Genomic DNA, 22,658 nt, shown 5'->3' with positions numbered 1-22,658 from the left:
AAATGTATCTGTTTATTTTGTAACTGAATAAATTTACTTATGTAATAGAATCTCTAATAAAAATATACTAGACAGAAACAATAAACAATAAACAGAAATACAAATAATCGGTACTGTTACAATAAAGAGAGCATTGTTGCTTTACTTCCATATATCCCAATTGTATTAAAATACTATCTTACATCAAACTACAATGAAATGTAGCAGTGCAAACATTCAGGAAATTATTCTCAGTAACTTTGTGCTGTATAGCATTTCAAAAGATAGTAGTGCTAATTAGAGTTGCATGCTGTCTATCAGTCAAGAAATACCATAGCTGATTTGTTCTCTCTTTCTCTTTTGGTAAATGTGTTTGATTAGCTTTACAAATGGAAATACATAGCAAAATCTGCATGAAGCCAGATTCTGATTCTTCCTTTTCCTATCATTTATTAATTTGATGTTTTAGCTCCAGTGGGAAATGGACTCTAAAACAAGTACCCTGCTAATATCAGAAGCTAAGTGTAAAGTGATGAGCATCTGACTTTTTCTTCCATGAGCAATAAGAAAAGCAGAAACAAGTTCTATCATTGTACTGACCTTAACAATAAAAATGCCAGTATATTAGTAAGCTACTTCCTTATAATAAATAGCCAAGAATCCTGCTTTATACCGATAAAGAGGTAATGCTTAGGTTTGTCTATAGAAAGCCATACGTTATATACAAACATCATCATAAATTAAAATTGTAGGCTTTATATTAATCATGTTCAGCAGTAAGACATATGCACTCTTCACTTCTCCTTCATCAAGACTTTATTCCTTTTGTCAGCTGCACCTCTCACAGAAGCAGCCATGTTTAACTGGCGTGCATTACTCATAGGACACCTTGCATTTTATAAAAGAAGAATGGGTGGGACCCAGAAAGCCATCCTAAGGGCTGGTGTACACCTAATAGGAATGTTCAACTTTTAAAATCTGAACACCAGCATACAGTCCCCTCAGACATACAACATGTTGTTCACTTGGGAAAATATCTAAGGAATTTAAAGGGAAAACAAAGGAATTTAGATTCTAACTTCATAGTTGTACTTTGCTTTTGAAAGTTGAAGTACACAAATAATATTGTCTTTTCTCTTTGTTGATCTGCTCAGGGAGTCTGTTTCTATTGATTTGGTACCTTCCCCCCTTCCCCATTTCTGCACTAATGACTTTGTAGCATTGTCTGTAGTTTTGCTTTGTTGGTGGGCATTTGCCCTAGAAGATTATTAGCTTCTACTGACATATTGCTCTTGTGACTATTAATATTGTCAAATTAATATTTTATCATCTCCCCTGTTATGCTTTAATCCTACTTGATTGTTTGGCTTTCTTTGATAACTTTTACTGGTATTTTGAGCTCCTTGTTTTATTGATTTGTTTTTTCTTTTTGCTCATTTATTACAGTTGGTAGATGCTATGGGCATGATTTGTGGAAAGGAAAAGTTAGGGATGTTTAAGATAAATTATAGTGCATATTGTTTATATCAAAGGGAAGCGTCTTTGAAATTGTTCCAGGAAAATTACTCAGTCGTGTGATTTGAGTGGGGGTATTTTCAAAGCAAATCAATGTGATTTATATTTCCAAGGCTAATGTGAAAATCAGAATGCAATTATCCTTCCTAATTCCCACTTGTCCAAAATTTTTGATGTAGTTTTGAGGTAGTTGTTGAAAGAACAAATAGTATTATTTATACATGTATAAATAAACCTTTCTATAAGAAATACTTCAAAATACATAATCAGGGAGAAGAACTCCAATATTGAGTCCTTTTTCACCACAGTTTAAGAGGGTTACAAGCAAACTGGAATAAATTCAGAGATGGACAAAAAGGATGATCAGGAGAGTGAAACAAAGTTTTAAGAAGAGAGAAAGAATGAGAGGCAGAAGGTCCTAGATATGTTTAGGTTTGAAAAGAGAATCCCAAAATGAATTTAATAACTCTCTTCAGATTTTGAAAGAATGTTACAGAGAAAAAAGCCCCCCTCCAAAAAAAAACCCCCAAACCCCACCACATTGCTTTCTACCATTCCAGGTAATATTGCAAAGAAGATTGGGGTCCCCTTTGCTGTATACATTCAGGTGAAACTTAAGGAGCCTCCTATGTAGGATGCTTACATTAGATCTCTGTACTAATAGCAATAGCACTTAGACATATATACCACCCCATAACACAGGTGTTCCCAACCACGGGTGCTCGCACCCCCTAGGAGTGCTAGACAATATTCCATGGGGTGCGAAAACTTGGGTTTTCAAAATTATACTGTATATGCATATTTTTTGCCATTATTTTGAACTTTTGTAAGGGGTGCAAGAATATATCAGAAGTGTTCTAGGGATGTGGGATGTAGAAAAGATTTGGAGATGCTGCAATAGCACTTTATTGCATTCTCTGGGCAGTTTACAATGTCAGCCTATTGCCCCCAGCAATCTGGGTCCTCATTTTACTGACCCATCAGGATAGAAGGCTGAGTCAACCTGGAGCCCATCAGGATCAAACTGCAGACTCTGGGCAGAGTTAGCGTGCAATACTGCATTCTAATCACTGCAGCATCAGGGCTCCCAAGGAAGAAGATGAACTTGATAGCCTAAATAGCCCTTCAAACTCTAGGAATCTCTATTTTTACATAAAATATTTTTTTTCCTAGGAGTACAATTGCCAACATGATCTCAATTTTGTGCCAATGTATTTGATTTCTGTTTCTTAAATTAAAAACCACAACAACAACAGCAACCCACACATGCACACTTTGGTTCCTTGAAATAAAAATTTTAGAGTTTGTACGTGGAATTTTTAATACTCATTTTAAATTCTACCTGCTATGATCTAGTCCTTCCTCTGCCTTAAGTCCCGTTGATTATCCTTAATTCTGTTGGAACATAACCCTCCATTCCCTGTGTCAAGTATAAGTTATTTTCAGCTATGGAGAAAAATGGCAGGGGAAGTGAAGGGGGGGGGAAAGATAATTAAATTTTTAATGCAAACTAATCTAATTAGCACTTCCTAAAATGATATAATACTTCAAAAGAATTCCCATTCACTTCTCCACATATTTTGTGCTTTAGTTCTCTGTATTAAAAATGCTTATTTTGGGCACAACTGAATGTAGGATGTGTGTTAAGGAAAATTATTTGCAAAAAAAGTCATATTTAAGGGAAATAGAGTAGTAAAACTGAGTAAAGTTTCAAGAAGACTTTTAAAAAAAGCTTTGTATGGGACTAGAACAGAATGAATTGAACTTAAACAAATATAAGTAGTATAAAACCTGAAACAGATTTACTAATTCCTGTTAATTAATAAAATATCCAGTGCTGGTTTCTTATGGAACTTTTTATACTTCAACTGAAGCCCTTTACATATATTTTTAGTGGTTTGGGTATTGATTTCATTATGGTTCGTTCTAGGTAATTTATAGCACATGATGTAGCCCACAAGCAAACTGACACATAAAACGTATTAATCAAATGTATAACTCTGTTTATCTCTTGCTTGAAATAGTTGATTATTTGAGCAAATATGGGTGTAACTTTACCTGTGCAACTAAAAGTATTTGTAGGAATGTGATCACCAGATTTTGCCCAAATTAACTTTCAAAGACAATCTTTGAACTTCTTAGTCAGAAAGAATGTGTAGAATTTTGTTTTTTGTTTTTTTTATTTGTTTTTAAAAAGACATAATGTGAATCTCTCAGGGGTTGCCACAAAGAAGAGGGAGTCAAGCTATTCTCCAAAACACCTGAAGGCAGGACAAAAGCAATGAATGGAAACTAATCAAGGAGAGAAGCAACCTAGAATTAAGAAGAAATTTCCTGACAGTTAGAACAATTAACCAGTGGAACAACTTGCCTCCAGAAGTTATGAATGCTCCAATATTGGAAGTTTTTAAGAAGAGACTGGGCATCCATTTGTCTGAAATGGTATTATAGGATTTCCTGCCTGAGCAGGGGGTTGGACTAGATGACCTCCAAGGTCCTTTCCAATTCTGTTATTATATTGTATTGCATTGCATTGCATTGCATTGCATTGCATTGCATTGCATTGCATTGCATTGCATTGCATTGCATTGCATTGCATTGCATTGCATTGCATTGCATTGCATTGCATTGTATTGTATGTGTTTTAAGGCCCTGTGTAGGTCAAGTAAGAAACCATTTGTCTCTTTATTGCCTCCAATAAACTCTCCAGTGGATTATATATTAAGGTTGTCTGATTTCAGCTTCTATGCATTAGATGGATTTTGGTTGATCATTAATTTGAAATGGTGATATTTTGAGTATATTAGCATCAGCTTTCTAGACATTGTCAATTAAACTCAAAATATGACTTTAAAACCCCCAATAACAACAGAGACGTTATCTCTATTTAAAGATGTCTAATCCTTTTCTTGAAGAGTGGCCTGCATACACAGTGAGATCAGCATGATGGAGATGATGGTGATAATGATGCTGATTGATAGATAGATAGAACCCCCCCCCCCGGTTCCTAAATACAATTAGATTGGCATGGTATTTCTAACATAGATATAGAATTTGAGAAAGTAGGTACTTATTTCTGCAATGAAATAAATCTAAAAAAGCACATCCCTCATATTTATTAAACAAAATAGTTGTGCCCTATCATCATATAATATTGCATGAGACACATTTTTATAATACTAATAAAATCTACCAGGAATAGGCTTTAGTGTTAGATTTCTTTGCAAAAGAAAAAAAAACTTAGGAACAATTTGGAAGAACTTGAAAAAAATATAAGTTCCATAGCCTCAAATTGAATCATGCTCTCATCAAATTCAGTGATCAGTACAATTTTTTTTTAAAAAAAATACTGATAAAGAATAGGCATCTCTCCAACTTTAGTGTAGTATTTTATTTTATTTTAAAAAAACTCATAAAAGCATGTATTTTCTATTTCCATTATCCATCCATTTCTAGAGAGTTGGCATATACCTCAATGCAACATAGGTATTTACAAAAACATTTTTTAAAATATGAAGTAACTCTATATAGCCTATATATATATAAAACAATGTTGAATACTGACCAGCATATCTTCAAGAAATAAGTTAATATTTGCTAAATAAGGATTTCAACACTACAACAACCTGAACTGAAGCTATTTTCACTTTGTTTTCAGTTGCCACATATTTAGAAAGAAGGAGGGAGGTTGTGTAGTTCTGAGTTAGCCGAAACAATTCTCATGTATGGGAACCAAGGTCATTACTGATAACATTTTGTTGGGCTGGAGAGCTAGGAGCAGTGCCTGCATTTTCTAATAATTGGTGAATGTGATTTAAGGCACTTAATTGGGGTGGGAGTTGCAACTTGTAATTTTGAAATCAAGGGGAGGGAAATTTAGTCTTGGGTTTACCTTTGCATGTGCCGTTAGTTTGTAGCCAAATAAAAATGTTCTTTGAGGAAGAATTCCTTGCCTTGAAGTTCTTTTAATTGGTCTCATCTACCGGAACCATGACATTAACCCAAGACTCAAAACTATTTTAATACCATGGGGGCCTGAGCTCCAGTTGCCTACCCAAAGCCTCAGGAAGACAACAATGACTCAGGAGTGATTCCATGATGGAGAAAAAGAAAGAAAAAAAATGGCCTGTTACTAGCATCAAAGTTACAGCAACCACATCAGTGGATGGAGTGCAGGCCATTGCCCCAATAGAGAGTGTGACTTTGGTGGTTTCGGCAGTGTGCGCGAGACCAAAGGAACAGGAGATCCTGTTGGAGCCATTACTGCTGTCGGAAGGAGTCCTATCTATCAGAGATACTTGGCATTCAGAGACAACCCAACCAAAAAAAAAGAGTTCAGAAAAGACCGCTGAAGCCGATTTCCTGCTAACTGCTTCTCATGAATCACGCTCTCCTGATTGAAGAAGCGCCAAGTGACTAGCACCCTGGGATGAGTTGGGTGAGTGGAAATATCTGACTACAATCTGAAGCCAGTCCATTGAGCAGTTAAGAAAAGTTTGAAGGACTGGAGATGGGAGGAAAGAAGCAGGTCACCAGTTACTTATTTTCCAGTGAATGGGATGACAGATGTCCCCAAGATCATCCCCAATCCAGGCCAAGTCCCAGTCCCATAGTTGGGGCCTGGGCTGCCTCCCCATGACCAAATCCACTTGCTTTAACTTCGAGCCCAGTGTGGAAGCAAAGCCCAGACCAGCGTCAGCATCGCAATAGCCCCGGCTGCCGTCATCGGCATGCCAGCCCTGATCGCCATCAACATTATGCCAGTCCTGACCATTGGCAATAGTATGTTAGCCCCGATCAGTACCACTACTATGCGAGCCCTGACCAGTATCCATGCCAGATCAGCCTTAAATGTTATTGGGACTGAGCAAGACCCGATCGTCGGTGATACCTGGATAGCCCTGATTGATATCAATGTTGGGGCAATCTGGATTTATATCAGCACCATGCTAGTCCAGACCATCATAGTTACAGACTTAGCCCCAGCACTCCCAGCAACTTAGCCCTGAATGTCACCAGCACCACACCGGTACAGGGCCTTGCCAAGAGCTGAACAAGCAGTGGGACTCCCATAAGATAAATTGCAACATTATGGGTTGCTATAGGCTCTCATAGATCAGCAGTGACCCATGGAAGCCCCTCCTTTCAAGCCCATATTTGATGGCGACCGTGAAAATTTAACTTTCTTCTTGAATCAAGTGCACTCCCATATGAACAGGAGTGCCCATGCCTATCAAGACCCTGCCAATATGGTCAATGTGGTAGTGGCAAACGTGGAAGGGGAGGCAGCAGAGTGGTTGAATGGCTTGTACAACAAGCAATCACCTGAGCTATAGAACTACAACTTGTTTATCCAAGGCCTAAGGACCAGGTTCAAGAATGGATCCATAGCCCTGCAAGCTGAAAAAGATATTCATGAGGTGAAACAGAGGGGTTGGCCAGCGAAGGAATACATGCATGAATTCTGGAGAGTGCCTAGCAGAATTGTGCAGTGCCCTGAGCAATCACCAGTTCATTATTTCAAGTCCAGATTGGATCCAGATCTATTCCAGGCATGTATCTACCAGGAGATCCCTTATCTACTCCATGAATGGTATTTCATGGCTGTGAATTTAGACACTGAGCTAAACTGCTACAGGAAACCGCTGACCCCTGGACCTAGACTGAGACCAGATCCAGTGAGGCGTCACTTCCCCAGAGAACCCCAATGGCTGGGACCACTGGAGCTTCAAAGGCATCAGTTGGATCACCAATCAAATGTTTTAGATGTGGCCAGCCAGGTCACCAAGCAGCTATTTGACCAGTTCCTTTTCCTCAGCAAAAAGGTGGTTTGACCACACCAGCAAAACCAAAAGGAAGCTTGCCGTCCACCAGAGAAAAATTGAGTTGGATTTATGATACCTAATTGGGGTGGGAATTGCAGTTTGTACCTTTATGACCAAGGGAGGGGAATTTAGTCTTGGGTTCACCTTTGTATGTGCCATTAGTTTGTAGCCAAATAAAAATGTTCTTTGAGGAAGAATTCCTTGCCTTGAAGTTCTTTTAATTGGTCTCACCTACCGGAACCATGATAAAGGAACAAAAACAGATAATAATGAATTTGTAAGATAGCAACACAGACATCTGCAGGAGAGAGATAAATAACAAGATTTTGATGTTGCACACAGACTCTGCCCTTTACTTAGTTGTATGCAGTGTCATGATCCAAGTACAAAAAGGTGAAATGTATGTCATGACATCATGATGCACATTTTATCATTTTGGTTTCATCATGGTCAGCAACTCATACAGTATCTATGGATAGCAATGTAAACAATTTGTAGAAATGAAGGTAGGCTGAAGGTGCAAAATTGCTAGAAGTTAAAAAAGAAGATAAAGGTTACGATGATTTGTTCTATAATAAGAACCAAAAATACTTCATGCCTGTTTTAGAAAATACATGTGACATGAGCTATTTTTTAATCTCTCATTGGAAGCTAGAAGGCAGTTAATATGTTTTCCAAAACTGACATGAAGTATTCTTCCCCCCCCCGTATTATGTGGTTGGTGTTACAATAGGTGGATGGGTGTGTGTGTGTGGGGGGGTGTCTTTGTGCATTTCTCTCTCTCTCTCTCTCTCTCTCTCTCTCTCTCTCTCTCTCTCTCTCTCTCTCTCTCTCTCTCTCTCTCTCTCTCTCTCTCTCTCTCTCCCCCCCCCTCTCTCTCTCTGTATTATAAGGATTTTTCCTAAATAAGTTTGTATATATATACACACACAAATAGTTATTTGCAAAAAATACCTATAATCTAATCAATGGGAAGACGTGTCAATCTTTTATATTTAATCAGTTTTTAAAAACCCACATAAAATTATTTTCTAATCTTCTAATATTGTTTTATCTATAATTAAATTGATTCTTTAGCAAATATCAAGGTAATATAAATGGAAAATATATAGGAAAACTACATGGAGAGAGAGAGAGGGAGGGAGGGAGGGAGGGAGAGGGAGAGGGAATAAGTGCATATCTGTAATACACTCCAGGTGTTCTTTCTTTTCTTGACCCTCTTGTTGCATTGCAAATTTACAAAATTAGAACAATATCATTTATTAACATCTTTATAAAAAAGTTCTGATTCGAATAGAGCTGATGGACATGTGAACACCTTGCTAATACTTCATCAAAGAAATTCAGCACCAGCTGTTGTTAGGCTAAGGTAAGAGTCTGTATATAAGCTCTTGTAGATGGTACTGTAATTATTTTTGTTCATTCATTCATTCATTCATTCATTCATTCATTCATTCATTCATTCATTATCTTGAGTGTCTATGATATGCCACTAAATAAAAAGATTTATAATCTAAAATTCAACAAAAGGGGAATAGTCAAAGAGAAACTGGAGGCAGGTGGCAAGCAAAATAATAATAAAAAATGCTTATATCATTCACAAACCTGCACAAGTCCAGTAGCACAGTGATGTGGTAAGTAGGGGATTTAGAAAGGTAAAGATAGCCTTTAAAACTGTTTCTAAACTACTAGAAAGGGTGGAATCTATCTTAACTGCAACAGTAATTTATTGCATAATGAAAACCTTACCATGGAAAAGGCATAGTTTGCTATCTATGCTAGATTTATCTAGAGTAGAACCTGCAATAAGTTTTTTTTTTTATTGAAGACCAAAGAGTGTGAGGTAAACTCTATGGATAAAAGGGTCTTGCAATTGTTAAAGCTGTGTACAATAGGGTGAGGACCTTGATTTGTGCAGCTCCACATATTGACAATATTTTTCTTCAAAGTTTCTTTTAAGAACTACTTTATTAAACAGCATAGGGGACATAATAGAGCCTTATGGGACACCGTAGTCCAAAAATAATGCAAGCACCAGTCTTTGGACAGTACCAGCAGAAAAATATCCTACATTGTAACCAAATCTTGACAATATTCAAATGGATAAACCAGCCATTTAAACTAAACTAAAACAGCAGTAAAGCTGTTTGATTTTTTTTAAAAAAACACCAACTAGTTATAAACTGCACAAAGACAAAGTATTGTACACATTAATATTTAGAATATATTGTTGCATCCTAAAAACACTTGTTACTTTCTTATTACTACAAAAATAGCCCTTTCCATTTCCGAAGTAGATGCGTCTTGTTACTTCCAGTTTGAGATTCCTGTGCATCTGGAATCTGTGGGAAATCTTTCAGTTCACAACAGGTTGAATTGTCTTTTTCTGAGAAGGGGAAAAATATGTTTGAAATGTCAAGTAACTCTTATGAGGAGCACATAATAGTCTAGTGTTGGGCAATAGCTAACACAAAGATAGGTTACTAAGATAAAGTGAAGCTTCCCAGAAAGTCCCTAATATGAGACAGCCTCTTCTAAATCAAAACATGACAGAAATTATTTTATTAGTCTCCCAACACTGTGTATGGATTATTACAGAGGATATAAGGAATGATGGGTATTAATATCCCCAAGAACAAACAAACCCCCAAAAAACTAGTTGGATCCCTGTTATGTGATTATTTATTTCAGATAATGCGACTTGCAAAGTGCAAATATTAGCTGCTTGTTCCCTTACTCAAAAGGCAATGTAAAAAATTCTTATGAATAGGTCCTAATAAATTGTTCCCTAGAGGGAGAATGGCTCAGCAGTTAAAGGTGCTGAACTTGTCAGGTGGAAAGCTGACAGCCCAGGTTCAAGCTCTAAGTGGCGTGTAATGGGGTGATTATTTGCCCCAGCTTCTGCCCACCTATCAGTTTGAAAGCATGCCAGTGTAAGTAGATAAGCAGGTACCATTTCAGTGAGAAGGTAACAGTATTCTATGTGCCTCAACATATACAGTAGTTATGCTGGCCACATGGCCATAGAAGTGTCTTTGGACAATGCTGGCTCCCTCAGCTAAGAAAAGGAGATAAGCACCATCCTCTAGAGTCAGACACAACTGGGCAGGAATAATCTGTACCTTTTTAAATTGTTCCCTATAGAAATTAAACATGAAAGAAAACTGAGAACATTGACATACAAATATCTTTCTAACAGTCTGAAGTGGCATAGCCTAAATAGAACTGTATTAGCAAACTACTTAATTATTAAAATGGGGTTTGCATCATATCCTTGTCACGATGTAAAACTGAATTTGCACAGATCTGGAGTGACATAGTTGTTTCTTCTCTATGGTTGAACTTCTCACTTTTGAGGTTTAGTTTTATGGGCAGAAGCATGTATTATTCTCTAGATCTTCCAGACAGCGGACATTTAAAATATTAAAACAAAAACCTTTCTATCTGCATCACACTGACCACAGCTTTTAACTTTTCATTTTTATTTGTTAAAAATCTAGCTTTTGGGGAGAAGACTCTGAAAATTCTGTTTTCTCTAGGCTTAACTAGTTAGTTAAGTAAGTAATGTAAATGATTGTTGTAGCTTTCCATGACTACAGTAATTACTTCTTATGCTATATCTTCAAAACTGCTTGCATGGTATAAAGCAGGAATAGACTATTTTTCAGAAGGACATAGGGCATGACAATGACAATATGAAGTCATGCAAAAGGTTAGTGCTGGAATCTTGAAAACTCTTAATTGTTAAGCCTTCCTAATAGCTCATGCTAGTGCTAGTGTTTTGAAATAAAAAAAAATGACAGGGCACCACACACATTTTTCCTAGTAGTATCATTTCAAAAGATTCCAGGGACTGCAAAAATAGCAGTTTGGGGGTTGCATATGTCCTGTGGATCACAAGCTACCCACCTTTGACTGAATGGTTCAAGGACTTCAAGACTATTCATGTTTATGCTGTATATCATTCCCAATTGTTGCTTAGTGCACTATCATTAATGTAATGCCTAATGCACTATAATTAAAGTAAGTTTCCACAGTAACAAAGGAATGAATAAACTAAGTCCTGAAATGGAAGAATGCAGTGTTCTCATTTCAACTGAAGTTCAAAGGATGCATAAAGAAAGTAATTCTATGTTTGACTCACTAGAAGACTGTCCTCTGTAAAAGAGGACACATATCCCTCCTCAACCATCCCTAAACAAAGCCAAGCAGCCCACATGTAACAGTCCTTTGTATCCTTACATCCTCTTATGACTCATTTTTTTCTTCCTTGGCAAAAGCTCTCTGTTAATAAAGATCTTCTTGGGCATTAGATGTGCTTCAGAGGAAGAAAATACACAAGATACCATTGGTTCCATTTCAATCACCATATTTTATGTAGTCTTTGTATCTGCCTTATCATGAAGATATGCAAGCTATCCTTCTTTGTGATGTTGATACATAGAAACATACTGATTAGAAATTTGGGCTTATGTCCCTATGATAATAAAGTTTCCTTCTCCATAGCACTATTGATATGATCTCCTGAAGCCTAAAAGTTCTTATTTCCTAATATATCTTAAGCTTACCCCACTAAAAGTGATTCTCTGTCTATGTTTTTTCTTTCTTTCTAGAAGAAACATTATCCTATTTCTAAAGTGAAGCTAGGGTCCCAGTGTTGGTTTAGGGTTCTGCAGAAATCTGTATTATACTCAGTTTATTTCAGCTGCTTCTGGTCTTGAAGACAACTCTACTTGATAGACTCAGGGCCCACCCTGTGATATGAGAAGCCTGACAATAAGGGCTCTTTTGCATTCCTTTTCTTTCTTTCTGGGGGGTGGAAGGAGGGGGGCATTAAGCAGGGTTGAATTGCCATATGCTGACAGAGAGATGAGAAATCTTGGAGGCTTGATAGCCTTAATCCCTGCTGCAGAAATGTATAAAATTTCACGGCTAAGCTGCCAGAAAAGCTAAGACCACACCAGGAAAGCCGTCTGCATACAAGAAGATACCTGCCAGGTCTTGTCTGCCAGAGCCTGGACTAATGATGAATACACAATGTCCCAATCAATCAAACTGGATTTGCCTTTGCCCCAGGTCTAGGTGAGGTCTGGTATGAGGTGACCATAACTGTCAAGCATGCAGTAGCTGTGGCCAAGAAAATGACTGCATATTTATACATTTTCTTAAAATGGAGATGAATAAATGTCTTTATTTATTAACCAAATGCCTCACTATACACCCTTACAGTGGATCAGTCTGTGCATGCATGTATATTTCAATCAAAGTAAAATATTAGGGGTCCTATTTTTAAGATATATTTTTTCATGTGCAGGTAAAATTTGTGTTTAAATATTCATATATTGTATGTACAAGCATATGGATATTCTTTCATTTTTATTTCCAATATGTTCTTGTTTGGAGCTTTGCATATGATTCTAATACAGCCACTTGCAATATGATCACATCAAGTACGGAGAAATACAGCATTTTAACAAAACTAACCACAACTTTCATTATGACCTTTAAAAAAAATCTTGCAGAAGGAATAGATTTCATTGTATCCCTAGTATTAATTCTCCTTCATTATCATTATGGTCTGTCATATAAATTGGCTGCATTAACATTTAATAAAAGATGTATTTGCGTGGCAAACCACAATAGCTCCACATGCAAAGTAGCAGCAAGCTTTAAAACAAAACCACGTGTTATGCGGTATCTGTGTTTATTTTATAGATTTTACTGTCTATTGTAATGGCTAAGTGTCATAATCCTACATCCTGATCCAGTCTTCAGCCTGTATTGTGATGCATAAGAATTTTTTAAAAATTATGGGAGGTTCCTCAATCATTTCTGTAGAAAGGGAACATTTGAATGTTATTTTGAAGCTGATTATAAATCTCTTCTGCACCAAGCAATTTTGTCAATCATTAACTTATATGGTTTTTTTTCTTGTTTCAGCTAATAGTTGATATGGAGGTCTAAATGCAGCAGTACTTCTGTCCATTCTATCCACAAAACAATATGCTTAATTAGTTACTTAAATTGCTGTTATTACTGGTATTATTGAAGTTAAACATATATGAGGTGTTTCACCCTTCTGTCAAAGTATTTTGGGCTTCCCTCAAGCTTCCAGTAAATGCATTTCATTTTGGACTGAATTCAATGCACTTCTTCCTTCATATTTTGTTAAGAATTTTGTGGTAATAGCAACTATTTTGTGTGCTTCCCTTAATGTTTGTGCAGATGTTTCAAGTAAGAAGGAGCTCAACATTTGCTTCAAATTTCATATTACATTAAGAGAGTGGAAAGACACCTTGGCAAGACACTTTGGCAAGACCAAATGTAAAATCACACACATTAATGTTGAAGACTCATGGTAGATGCTATTCTGTTATTCACCATCACCAACTGTAGACAGAGGACTAAGCTGCCAGCTAGATTACTAGTTGGCTAGTTGATCCTCTATTTTTTAGGACATTGTTCCACACCAATGGAATTGCTTATTTACTTTTGAATTCCATCCATTAAATCATTCCTTGGCCACTTGACTGTTAATATTATCTAATGCTAAATACCAAAATAAATTTGGGGGCTTTCTTTTCAGGCAAAACTTCTGAGTAAATGCAAGGAATGACAAAAACATAATAATAGGAACTAACAAAACTTCTTAAAGGTAAATTCTAAAAGGGGAGAAGCCCCCAATACTGCAATTAGTATAAACATACTTTATGGTTCTACAGATAGTGCATGTTTCATTGGTCATCAGCTACTGTTCATTCAGATAGAATTGGACCTACTATACATTGGTAGATTCATTAAAATAACTGAAATATAAATTAGACCATTGTTTACCTGAAAATAAGTTGCATTCATCATCATTGTTATCACCAGCATAACGAGAGTAACATTATTGTCATGGATAGGTCATTTCCTGGAATAATTCAAGCTGGCTCTGACTGACTTCCCATGCAAAGACAGGTCTAGTCAAGATGGAAGACAAGGTTTTCTTGAATGCTTGGATGGAATATCCAAGCAATATAATCATAATCTTGTTGAGGCACTAACCTCAGTGTAGAGTTGTGAAATGTGAAATGTGAAAGGTCTGAAACCATCACTTTTAACTACAATCTTCGGCTTTGGGAGACATAGAATGTTGCTGTTGTTTGTTTTGTTTTTCTTTTTCTTTTTTTGAAAAGTTTTACAGTACATTTTTTAAAAGACAAAACCCCTCCCAACCCCCTCCCCTCTCCCCAAACCTCCCCAACTCTTCCCTCCTCTCCCCCTCACCCCTCCCCGACTTCCCAGAGCTAAATACAGGGTATAAAAATACAAACAATCATAATCTACCATATGCAAACAACAATAAAATATTAAATTCTATTGCACTTTAACTCTTATTAAAAAAACTACAAGTAATTTATATATCACATCAATACTTATTCAAATGCTAGGTGAAACTTTTTAGTCCCATATTTATTCTGGATGTAATCAATCCATCTTCTCCACTCCACAATATATCTCTGTTGCAACTGGTCTTTCAAGTACGCTGAAATCTTTGCCATTTCCGCCAAATTGGAAACTTTTAAAGTCCATTCTTCTATAGTTGGCAGTTCTTCCTTCTTCCAATATTGCGCTACTAAAAGTCTCGCTGTGTTTTGTTTTTCTGAGAAGCTTTAGAGAATGAATAAACTGTTAGATGATACAAATCTCACATAAATTATGCCTACTATAGTAGTGAAGGAGGCAGAAAGGATTTACTTTTACCACTGTTATTGCATTGTCAATAAACTGCTCAGAACAGGAAATTTGTGGACTGTCTTAGGGTAATGTAGAGCAGTGTTTCTTTTTTTCTCTCTTAGGAGCCCTTCCCATCATAAAAAATTATTCAGGACCCCAGTAGAGCTTTGTTTTTTGTATGGGTCATATTTATCAATATTTACCATATTTAAAAATTAAAATTGACACATTTGCAGCCACTAATGCTTCTCATGATTGTTTGATGGGATTTTAATATTGGGTTATTTTTCAACATAGACTAGAAAATAATTTTGAGTTTGTGACTCCTGAAAGGATCTTGGAAGATCCACAGAGGTCCTCAGACTATCCTTTGAGAAACACATAGCAGATTCATCTGGCTATGAAGATTCCTGCAGAAATTTGTAAAGTACTATGAGGAAAATCAGTTCTTTTTATTTTAGGTTACATGCCACATAATCAGTTAATTTTGGGAACACTTCCTAATAAGGTTTGTGGGATCAATTAAGTTCTTGTAGGCTGAGAAAATGGACATTATTGGGGATAATAGATATTTTCGTCAGATTGAACTGAAAATACGATCTAATTGATTTTACTCTAAATTACACTCTTCTTCTGTAGCGAGTTTTCAGAATCCGATTTTAGATTACCTAAGAGGTCATACATACTATGGCTTATATATATGTTGTATTAGATTATATTGATTGACAGGGATTTTGGGTGTTCTTGATTATATACTGTACCTATAAACATACATACACTCATAAATAATTAAATGCTTCTTTAATTAAAGAATATATTTTAGATATAAGATAAAAGATAAGAGATAAAAGATAACCTTTATTGTCATTTTTTTACTGTGGGCACAACGGCACACATCAAAAATGAAATTTAGTTGCCCTCTCTCAAAGTACATGACACACACCTAACCATACTATATACACATATGTATAGACCCACACCCCTACATATACATAACAAATAAATATTAAATACTGTCCATCTTGAATACATAACAGAATGAGGAAGCTTGAGAGTTCATAAGGTTAATGCTGTATGGAATGAAACTATGGCTGAATCTGGATGTTCTGCTGCGGATGCCACGAAGCCTCCTCCCAGAAGGTAACAAGGAAAACAGGTCGTGAAGAGGATGTGTAGTGTCCCAAATAATCTTACCAACCCTGCTCAAGCAATGCTTCTGTCCTCTGTCCTGGATGGAGGGGAAGGAACTGCCAATGATCTTTTCAGCCATCCTCACCACTCTCTGCACCGCCTTCCTGTCCGAAGCAGTGATGCTTCCAAACCAGACTGTGATGCTGTATGACAGGATGCTCTCAATCGTTCCCCTGTACAAAGTGGTCAGGACAGAGGAAGGAAGATGTGTTTTTTCTCATGCCACGCAGAAAATGCAGGCGCTGCTGTGCCCGCTTGACCAGTTTCTCACTGTTGAGCGACCAAGCCAGCCTACTTGTTTGCTGCAGACCCAGCAATTTGATGCTAGTAACCATCTCCACAGGTGAATCATTTATGCACAGAGAAGTGTGGCTGTGCCTGCCTTTTCTGAAATCAACAATGATCTCTTTGGTTTTTTCCAGTATTTAAAACTAGGCTATTTTCCTTACACCAGTTCACCAACCCCTCAACCTCCTTGTGATAAAATTGTATTAGAAAAAATGGAAAAGAGTAAGCCTTAAAAACTTTTTTTTTACTAATCAATATATTTTTCCATGGCTGACCTCAAAATAGTATCCAGTGAAAATCATAAGTTGGGTTTTCCTACTCACCATAATAAGAAATTAAAGATATCCTTAAATAGCTTTCTCCAGTCTTGTTCCACAAAGAAATAATCAGATAAGATTTTTTAAAAAGAGAAGGGAAGAATGTTGCTTCCTTTTTTGTCTTTGAAAATTGATACCTATGTCAAAAAAACAAAAGCAAAATGCTGAAGCCCCTAATTAAATATGACTTTGGAATCTCTGCAAGTGTCTTCTTTAACTGAATAACAGAGTTGGAAAAGACCTCGAAGGTCTTCTAGTTCAATCTCCTTCTCCTATACTATTTCAGACAAATGGTTGTCCAAACTCTTCTTAAAAACCTCCAGTGCTGGAACACCCACAACTTCTGGAGGTAAGTTATTACACTAATTAATTGTTCTCACTGTCAGGAAATTTCTCCTTAGTTCTGGGTTGGTTCTCTCCTTGATTAGTTTCCATCCATGGCTTCTTGTCCTGGCTTCAGGTGCTTTGGAGAATAGGTTGACCCCTTCTTCTTTGTAGCAGTCCCTTGGATATTGTAACCCTACTATCATGTCATCCCTAGATATGAGATATGTTTTGCAAAGTTGGTGTATTTTTTATGTTTTTAGCATGATAGATCCCAAATGTTGCTCATTGAGTGGGCATTTGTATAAATTGAATAAAATAAAATAAAATAATTAGCTAGTTCACATTCCCAATGAGGAAAACATATTGACTACTCATGTCACTGTGAGTTGGGGCAAGGGGGCACGAAGGGAGGTTCAGCCAATCTCAATGTATACATGGTAGTACTTTGACAATAAAGGTTCATTCATTCATGTTTAACAAATCAACTGCTTATTGCCTCTGAGCGGTTTCTGTTAGTATAACAAAAAAAGTACAAAACTACAAGTTTTGCATGTCTGTAGTGTGGAAAGAGTCATTTGGCTGGCTTTACATTGTTCTCTGGACATGGTATACAGAGGATTAAAAACAACAGCAACCTTGTAATAGACTGCTTGATACTGGATGAGGATATTTTCCCTAATGAAATGCTAATACTAGCATCTCATAATAAAAACCCTAAGTGTGTGAGTGATATGGTGGCATGTTGTCTATCTACCATCTCTTTGCCTCTGAGCTACTTCAGTGTTCCCTCCCAGGAACAATATAGGAGTCACCATATCAGATGACCCCTACTACATGTTACTGATACTCATAAATTTTAATCTAGCAAATTCAATCTTTCTTGGCACAAGAAAGAATTTTAAATCTTGATGCTTCAATCTTGGTCCTCAGTAAAAAAAAAGTAGTGATGATATAGCTATCAGATCAAATGCATTTTAGGTAATTTTGTTGGAATGGATTAAAATGTATATCCTTGTAATCAAAAGGAAAGGAATGAAAGCAATACATTTCTGTGAGTCTTCTTATTGCAGTAGTTCAACACATTTGATCCCCCTCTCCATTTGCTCATCCACCGCCTGGACGAATCTTTGCAGTCTATTTGAGGCTGCAGGTAATATTTTCTAAAGTACCTGTATTATATAAATGATCTGGTAAAACAACTGGAACATCTGATCGTTTGCAGCATGAAAATGGAACAATCAAAACTATAGGCATCAAGAAGCAAAGGAGCTTCTTGATTACGTTTCGAAGCAATATGTTGATTTGGCATTCTTAAGGAGCCCCAGATGTCTGATTTTATAATGCAATTTACAGAAGTTAATAAAGAGGCAAATTAATCAGTTGCCCACATATATCACATTTATATGTGTGCAAAAAAACTTAAAAAAACATTTAATCATACCAACTTATAACGATGATGGAGTTAAAAGAAAGAGATAGGTGTGTTTGTCCCCCTTCCCTCCCTTAAACTGTATATTTATTTATTTTTATTTATTAAATTTATATGCTACCCATCTCGTTAAAAGCAAAGAATCAAGATGACATTGGCTGTTTCGAACATGGACCTGCTCCTTATCTTTGTTATTTTTGATCTTTCTCTTTACCCTTCAAGCTTAATAGAGGCCAATGGCAGCCATGCTAACTTATCCCTTAATAATACAGTAATGAAACAAAACTTTGGAAATTAGTTTACAACAGTCCAAGAAATTACATACTATTTCTCTATATTCAGGACAATGTTGTTTCTTTAAAAAAAAGTTTGCCAAAATATTATCCACATATTGCAGAGTAAGGGACTGTAACACACTTGATTCCACCTAGGAAATACAATATATGGCAGAAGGAGTATGTGTTGCAGGAGCTGTTGCATTATGTTTTAATGGTTGTTTTAAATTCAAGCTATTTTGCTAATTTTGTATATGTTTTAACTTAGAATTGCATTACATTTTATAAGCCGCCAAGAGTCTATTGGAGAGAGAGAGAGACAGAGAGAGAGAGAGAGAGAGAGAGCTCATGACTGCAACTGGGATTAAAAATGGGAGCTCTCCTTCTATTTGTGCCTTTACGCTCAGGAGAAGTTACAGGGAAAGAGAAGGGAGGGGAAAAGTCTTAGATTAGCAAAGTTCTGCTTACAAGTGTTGTATTCTATCCTAAATCTAGGTTATGCGAAGAATTTAGTTTATTTTTTAATCTCACTCTAGGGTAACCATCAAGTCATTGTTAATACTATCTGGGTGAAAAATGACTGTGAATTTAGATTTTGGAGTATTATTACAGAAATGACTTCTAAGTCATAGATTTGAAACTGGATTCAAAAAAAGGAAAACAAAAGTAAGAGAAACTGAGACAGGCTGAGAAAGCCATATACATGGTTATTGGTCTGCAATAATCTGATCCATTCATTTTTGTTACACTTATTCTGCTTGTGAAACCTTGATAAGCATTCTGAGTTTCCATGTTTGAATGTTCTTGATACTTCAGAATTAGTCATCTCAAACTTTTCATTATGCTCTCTTTATCTATATTACAGAGATCAGTCTCTATGGCACCCTTTCCTAATTATTTGGCATTCCCCTGAAGGTATTTAGCATAAACAAAGGATTTTTCTTGCTACATTTTAAATCATATGACAGTTGCTCCCCACAATGATGTTTGTGAGTAGTTCATCTCTGATCTTTAAATATGACTTTGAGGTAAAAATGTTATTATGTGTTCTTATGCAAGATTCATTTTTGGAGGCAGATCTTTCTGATAAAACCGCAGCATCACCCAGTAGTATCGATTCTTTTCTGTTTCAGGTTATTTGTGTTTTAATAATACATTTGTTACAAGAGAAATATTACCTGAATGTTCATAAGCAAACAAAGTCAAAATTTGGTACATATATAATGAAATGTTTCATGATTATTTTTCCTGAAATATAAAAATCAAATGATTTTTATTTATTTTTCTAATTATGAATATAAATTTGCTCAATAAATGGCTAGACATTGGCTCAGAGCAAATAAGGGATCATCGGCAAAAACATTGGATTGTGAATTCTCTCTTGAGAGACATAAAACAGACTTTTTGATTGGTAGGAGAGTCATTAATACAAATCTGAAAATGGGACAAGCCACACGTACATGAGACATACATATTTTTGCTTGCAAAATGCTAGGTCACTCTATTAGATATAATCAGAAGCTTAAGCATGTCTAAGAATCTTATAAAATGATTATTGATTGTGCTCAAATTAGTAAGTTTAAAAGAAACATTTTGTTCTTTAGTCTCTTATTACATCCTGAAAATAGTTTATACAGTATATTGACAATTTTGTACTGACAACCCGGTACATTTTATCATCACAACTTTCCTCTAAGAAGTTAATTTCAAACTCTGAAAGTCTGAAAGTTCCTTTGAAAGACTTTGTAAAATTTGAGCATCAGATGGGGAAACAAAAATTACTACACCATTCTGATTTTCCGCTCATTCAGAATTATGTTCTCTATTGATCATTCAGATAACTTCTGATGAAGTACACCAGAATCATATTTCAATGTCTTTTACAAACTAAGCTAACAAGGTCATGGGTTTGAGTTTTACAGCTGTTTTCTACTATATATTACACCATTTTCCTACTTGCACTGTTCTGATTTTTGTTTCTGTTATTTTCTCATATCTCTACTGTGTGTCTCTACTAAAAGGAATTCAGAAGCCTCTTTCACATTCTTTACCCACCAACTATTGTCTCATAGCCATTGTGGGCACATTAAAAGATTGTATGGTTAAAGTGTGGTTGAGTTTCTCTCAGAGATATCAATGGGAAGAAACACTGGAATCTGCAGCAGTACTTTCCCTCTCATTTCTAAATAATTTTAATGTGCATCTTGATAGCTGACATAAATTTAATCAAACTGCTGTCTGAAGATAACCAATAACCTATCAGACAAGGAGTTTTTTTTATAGAACCTAAGGGTAACATAGTCCATATTCTGCCTCTAGAATATGGATATGTCCATATTCTAAGCTAAGTAACATCATCAGTGCTAGAGGGAATTCTAGCAGTGATGATGTTATCTGGTTAGGCAATGAAGCGTTTGCAACAACAACAAAAAAATCAAGCTCAGAGAACACCAAGAACCCCACAACTAACCCTGAGCTACAAATATTCTTTTCTGTTGGTACCATTTTTGTACATTTGTAATTTTGTGTGTGAGAGATAGAAGGAAACAGAAAATTTAAAGTCTGTCTCTGGCATGCATACCCCCAACCCACTGTCCTGTGCTATCTGTGGCCCTCAGGACCAAAAAGGTTATCCAGCCTTACCCTGAAATGCAGTAGAGTTCTATTGTACACTTAAGTCTTTCAGAAAAATACCATTTTCTCTGATATATTAAAATAGTATTTACAGAGTGTGGCAAGCATTTCCCCAGCTCTTTTAACTTCAGGTGGAAACTCTGAAGTGGTGCCAGATGATAGCTTCTGAAATGAATAAGGGCTATCTTTTCTCCATCATATAGAAACACAAATTGCTATACCATGAGAATAATTAATTGTATTCAATGCATTCTGAAATCAATCTGCCCAAAGTAACTATTAGTATTAGTAACATGGGCGTTAACTAATGACAAATAGTTCATTCACTACCAACCTTCTTCCCCTCACTCCCAATCATCCTAAAGGGATGGCTGGTAATATATTGAAACATGACAGAAATTACTGGGTAAATTCACATAAAGAAGAAAAGTTATTTGGAAGAAAGTGTCACAGGTAAACCAAATGCACAGGTATAGTATAGGTGGTAGCTTGCTCAATAGTAGCAACTGTGAGAGGGATCCTGGAGTCCTAGTGGAAAATCACTTAAATATGAGCCAGCAGTGTGCTGCAGCTGGCAAAAAAATACAATACAGTGCTAGGCTGCATTAACAGAGGGACAGAATCAAGATCATGTGAAGTGTTACTACCACATTATAATGCCTTGGAATACTGCATCCAGTTTTGGTCACCATGATGTAAAAAAGATGTTGAGACGCTAAAAAGAGTACAGAGAAGAGCAACAAAGAAGATTAGGGGATTGGAGGCTAAAATGTATAAGGAATGGTTGCTGGAATTGGGATTGTCTAGTTTAATGAAGAAAGGACGAGGGGTGACTTGATAGCAGTGTTCCAATATCTCAGGGGTTGCCACATAGAAGAGGGAGTCAAGCTACATTATTCTCCAAAGCACCTGAAAGCAGGACAAGAAGCAATGGATGGAAACTAACCAAAGAGAGAAGCAACGTAGAACTAAGGAAAAAATTCCTCACAGTCAGAACAATTAATCAGTGGAACAACCTGACTCCAGAAGCTATGAATGCTCCAACACTGGAAGTTTTTAATAAGAGACTGGACAGCCATTTGTCTGAAATGTTGTAGGATTTCCTGCCTGAGCAGGAGGTTGGACTAGATGACCTCCAAGGTCCCCTCCATCATCATCA

The sequence above is a fragment of the Vipera ursinii genome (assembly GCF_947247035.1).
Source record: "Vipera ursinii genome assembly, chromosome: 1".
In the NCBI taxonomy this organism is placed as follows: Eukaryota; Metazoa; Chordata; class Lepidosauria; order Squamata; family Viperidae; genus Vipera; species Vipera ursinii.
Note: the sequence above shows the minus strand (reverse complement) of the source record.